This window comes from Chinchilla lanigera, unplaced genomic scaffold, assembly GCF_000276665.1.
Source record: "Chinchilla lanigera isolate Chin_1 unplaced genomic scaffold, ChiLan1.0 scaffold00016, whole genome shotgun sequence".
In the NCBI taxonomy this organism is placed as follows: domain Eukaryota; kingdom Metazoa; phylum Chordata; class Mammalia; order Rodentia; family Chinchillidae; genus Chinchilla; species Chinchilla lanigera.
In genome coordinates this window covers 29,301,097-29,306,345 of record NW_004955417.1, presented here as the reverse complement: position 1 = coordinate 29,306,345, position 5,249 = coordinate 29,301,097, and the positions used below count along the sequence as shown (strand labels likewise).

At 44.8% G+C, this 5,249-nt stretch overlaps 1 long non-coding RNA gene across 2 annotated transcripts in view; it reads left to right on the top strand.

Annotated features, from left to right (window-relative positions):
- The first annotated feature begins 1,797 nt into the window (after positions 1–1,797).
- Positions 1,798–5,249, top strand: part of LOC102024462 — a 6,119-nt gene continuing 2,667 nt past the window's right edge. The window contains exons 1-2 of one of the 2 annotated variants that reach the window (XR_001233402.1): positions 1,798–2,156; positions 3,634–4,033. This is a non-coding gene — a long non-coding RNA (uncharacterized LOC102024462). Of the gene's footprint in view, positions 2,157–3,633; positions 4,116–5,249 lie in introns of both variants that reach the window. The other variant, XR_001233401.1, reaches the window with a different exon arrangement.

Sequence of the window (5,249 nt, the reverse complement as noted above, 5' to 3'; positions counted from 1 at the left end):
AAGTTATGAAGACTATTAACTATATGTTATATATACAGCACACAAGGATATGCTTTTGTATATATGCACATATATTTTAAGTATAATTTGCTAAAGCAAAATGTTGTGGTAATAGATTAAACATTTCCCATACTGGATAAAATTATACTTTTATTTTATGTAAGTTTCTTCATTTTCTTTAAAGGACACGTTTATCTCTAATTTTGTTATCATCCTTGTTTTTCCTATTTAAAATCTTTAGGATATACTGTTCTTTTGAAAATACTGGTAATAGAAATCTGAATAGTCTTACTCCCCAACTAGAAAACCTCGAGACCAGCGTGGTTTGGAGACCACTTCACATAGCCTTTAGATTAAGACAGTAATGTATCAGAGGCTGGCTATGACTTAATGTGCAGTTGCTATCAATCCAATAACTCAGTTTGGAAATGAACCCAAGAAAGCTTCCAGTTCCTGCCTTGGTAGTGAACTAGCATAGATTACTAGGTCATAATTAAACCTGGAAAATCTAGAGAAGCCAGAGAGATATTACAGTATGAAGACCTTCAGTCTGGTTTGAAATCCATCTTTGTTATGGTTTATATCTGGATGTACCACCAAAGCCCCATGCAGTCATGGGGTGGGCTTCTAGAGTTTGTGATTCATTCATGGTACAATGCTGGGATTATGGGTGTGTGAGATATGCCTGCTCTGGGGCAGGCAGCCTGCATACAGTATAAGGGAGGGAAAGAGTCTCACTCTGCTCCTCCATTTTTTGCTCTTGCTGCTTTTGCTGTTTTCCACCACCATGAACTGTTGCCCTCTGACATGTGCCACCCTGCCTTGGAACCAGCTGAATAAGGACTGAAACCTCCATAAACTGTGAGCTAAATAAACCTTTCCTTCCTTATTTTGGGTGTAAGGTATTTTGTCCCAGCAACAAGAGAAAAGTAACCAAGACAATTTTGAACCATGTTTGTGAGGTATGTGTGTGTGTGTTGTTGTTGTTTGCCTATATGATTGACAGCTGGATCCCATGATAGATGGTAGCTGGAGAAAGCATAGAGAAATTTGGTTTAAAGAAGGCTTCATTCTGGTCCTGCCTTGGAAGAGTCATTGTCCTGAGAGAGACTTCATCTTCCACCATGCACAGTCATGGTGACAAGCTGCTCACCTTGGTCTTCAGGGGCTCAGACACATGCTAGTGGTTTGAATGAGCTATTGATAAAACCAGCACTCCCTGTTTTGCATGTAAATATTATTTGCTTCATTCTGTACTGTTGCTTTAAACGCAGTGCCTACAATGCCTGCCTGGCAAGCACAACATCATGAGTTTGATTCCGGGTACCAGAAAAAAAAAGATACAAAAACAAAAAATACATAAATAAACACAGTGCTTAGCAGTTAATCAAGAATCATCAGACAGGAAGCAAGAAAATTTGACCAATGTATTAATATGATGTGGAAGAAGGAAGCAGTGTAAAGAAAGAGGATCTACACTGCCAGATATTAAGACACAATAAGCCTTAATGCTATAGTTGTACAGAAAGCTATAAGGGCAAGAACCAGGTCATGTTGGACTAAGGACAGACATATTAGCCAGTAAACAAAACAGTGGTCACAGAATCTTATCCAGGATGGTAGAGTCTTTCTACACAAGCTGATGAGTGTTACATGGCATGTAGCAATACAACCAATTTATAAATGATAATGTAATAATAAAAAAAGCACACAGAAAAACCCCGTGTTTCTCATGGTTCCTAAATGGAATTCTGCAGCCCATTGTCTGACCTAAATACGTTCCGTCTCAGTAAAGGGCAGGAAGACCAAAGCCACTGTTGACTAGTCTTTGAATTATTAACAGAGCTGACAGTTTAGATCTCAGTAAACAGCTTCCAGTACTCTTATGTTAAATGTTAATTACAGCGTTTCAGGACTCACTAGTTAATTGAATTGGTAGTCAGAGAATCTAACAGTTACTTTATATCGACCACACGCTGTGTGGGAGGAACGGGAACCTGCTCTCTGGGGACTGTTGAGCCAACAGCATCATTTCCACTAGCGGCACTGCACAGGGATCACCACCAAAGCACGGCAGACCTCCTGCAGAGCTTGGGCCCAGTGCGGTGAGCCACGGCCTTTCTGTGGTAGTCACTGCGCTGCAACTGGAAGTTCTGGTAGGGATTTGTCACCATCGTCTTTGGGTCAAATGGTGGAAAATGCAAGCGTGGGAGATTCTGTCCTGGGAGGAATAGACTTCACAAGCAATCTGTGATGTGCTTGTGCAAATCTAGCCATCTTTCTAAAGTAGACAGATGCTCATATTCTCAATATATGCCTTCTTGAGAATCTCAGTATGTTGTTAGGATATGCAGGATACCATGGACTTTCACAAGGACCATGGAAGAATTTTTGATTTTGCAATTATGGCCCATTTTTCTAATACCTTCTTGGTGCAAATATACCTGCAGATGTGATCACAGCAATAGCGAACGTTAAATCTTTGCTAGGTTTTAAGAGTTTTACGTGTAATGTCATAACACCCTGATGAGATAGAAACTGTTGTTACTGTTATTTGTAAGGTGAAGAATCACAGACACAGAGGGGAACATACGGGGAACATCTGCTGTTAGAATCCACACTAAGTCCTTTGCTCACGCATCCAACTAACATGCAAAAGAGGGCAAAGGGCATCCCAGGAAGGAACTAATGTACCAGCATCCTAACCTGGGAAAGGGGAAGGGTGTCATTTTAGGGGCTAAAAGGACGCCAGTGTGGCCAGGGCGTGACGTCAGCAGGAGGACGTGGTAAGCAAGTGCAACTGGCAAGGAAGCGGGGTCACGTCACACAGGACTGGGAAGCCGGTAATGCGGGCGATGTTCTCAGAACAGAGGATGCCACCGACACTGTGGGATACAAGGTCTCCCACAGGCTCCTGTATTTGGAGGGTGATGGGATCCGGGGTGCTGTGCTCATCCGTGGACTCGCCCCTTGCTGAATTCATAGTGGAGTGTGCTGTTAGGAGGGGGCCTCAGAGGAGGAGGTTGCTCACGAGGGACCGGGGTGTCAGGTGTGTTCCCATCCCCCGCCTTCCTCTGTCTCCTCCTGTTCTCTCTGCTCTGCCACATAATGCGAGTGGCCTCCCTCTGCCAGGCCTTCTGCCTCAGAACCTGCTGACCACGGGATGGAGCCTCCCAAACCGGGCCAGAATAAATCCTTCTTCCTTTCAGCTTGGTATGTCAGGTATTTTGTCCCAGCTGTGGGAGAGCTGACTGCTGCTGCCACCAATTCTGAATTTTAAAAAACCCCAAACACTCTTAGTTGTGTGGGAAGTGGGTTGGCTGCTTTGTTTTATAAACGCATTCTTACAGAACATCCCTACATCCTTTTGCTGACATCCTCTGTGGCTATTTTGATGCTATACTGGCGGAGGTGTGTAGGTGTAACAGGGGCAGCAAGCCTACACTAGAGACTGCCTGGCTACATCTAGAGAAAATTGGCTAGTGCTGTGTTAGAGGGTAAAGTTGGAAACTTTAAGAAACTATCTCATTTCTCAGTGAAGAGGCGCTAGAAAGGGGGTGTAACGGTGAGGAGAGGACTAGTGTAGGGCACACTTCGAAGGCGTTGTCATAATCAGTAGTCCTTACCTTGCAGGGGCCGTGGCAGAAATGTCAACACTTGGCTACCGCAAATCGGGCCTTGATTCAGCAGCTTGAGAGGACGCAGCGCTGAGGAGCAGAGCCCTGGCATCTGCATTTCCAGCCAAACCCGCAGCGTGAGCGTGCTCAGATCCCACTTTCAAATCCGCTTTTCTAGATGCGATTTGCAAAAGTGATCAAGGGTGGAAGAAATGTTGGGGTCCAGCGTGATTTTCCAGCTTTGAGCCTTGAGAATTTAGGTTTAAGGTCGTGGTATTTTGTGCAATGGAAAAGGCATAGGAAGGAAGAGATTTCAGAGGGAAAATAAATCTAAGTTCACGCTGGGGCACTCTGAGCTTCTTGGGAGACATCTAAGTGGAGATGAGCTGGACAAGACAGAAGGTGCACTGGACAAGGTTCGACTTGGGGAGAGAGCACCGGGAAGGCTCAGCGCGGGGAACGGGGGGCTTGCAGAGAGGGTCAGCGTGAAGGAAGAAGGTGGGTGACTTCAGAGGGGTCCTTGAGGAGTTGTCACCTGGGAGGTGGCATGTGGGAGACCATCCAGCCAGTTAAAAGTGAAAGAGAAATTATCCACCGAACCACGGGAGAACACGATTCCATGATTCAAACAGCCAGAATCATTTCTGCAGAAAATATTAATAGAGTATCTTTCTAGATGGTCCTCAGCCTCCAGACTATTCCTCACATTGCAGTTACAAAGAGGTTCCTTCCTTTCTTTCATTCTTTCTTTCCTTTGTTTTTGAGACAGGGTCTTGTTCTACAGTCCAGGCTGGCCCAGGCTGGCTGAGAACTCACAGCAATCCTCTTGCCTCAGCCTCCTGAGTGCTGGGATTATAGGTGTGTGCCATCACACCTGGCTAGAGAGATATTTCAAAAAGCAAATACAGTTTGATGAAGTTATCCCTTCACTCGAAGATTTCAATAGTTCAACTTTGAGCCATGTGGTAATACAACTGATCTGGAAAGTTCTTTCCAAGAACTGAGGCAGACAGGTCACAAATGGCCGACAGTTTGGTTGGTAGAACACAGACACAACTACTGTCTCCCATCTCAGGACAGGGACCTTTCCAGAGGCCGCACCCTAGGTAGCGGTCCTGGCTTAGGACTTGGCCTTTACTTCTGTCTCTTGCCGAGGCTGCTGCAATGAGCAAAGCAAGCAATATGAGTGGCTCTGCAGTAGTGACGAAGCCATCAATGTTCCGTGCTTTGTGCACTTGCCTGCTCACTTGTTTAATGTCCATCGATAATTTGTCATCACTTTAAGGACGAGCCCTTACCTATCCACTGTTTCCCAGCAAACACCACCCCACATACATATACAGGACCAAAAGTTACTACTAAAGGTGTAAGCACAATTGCTAAGGTAGCATTGTTATTTCACTTTTGTTTAGATCTCAAAAATGAATTGAGGCCGGGTGTGGTGGTGCACACCTATAATCCTAGCACTCGGGAGGCTGAGGCAGGAGGATCGTTGTGAGTTTGAGAACAACCTGTGCTACAAAGGGAGCTTGTTTTGGTTACTTTTCTCTCGTTGCTGAGACAAAATAGCCAACTCCCAAAATGAAGGAAGGAAAGGTTTATTTAGCTTACAGTTTGTGGAGGTTTCAGTCC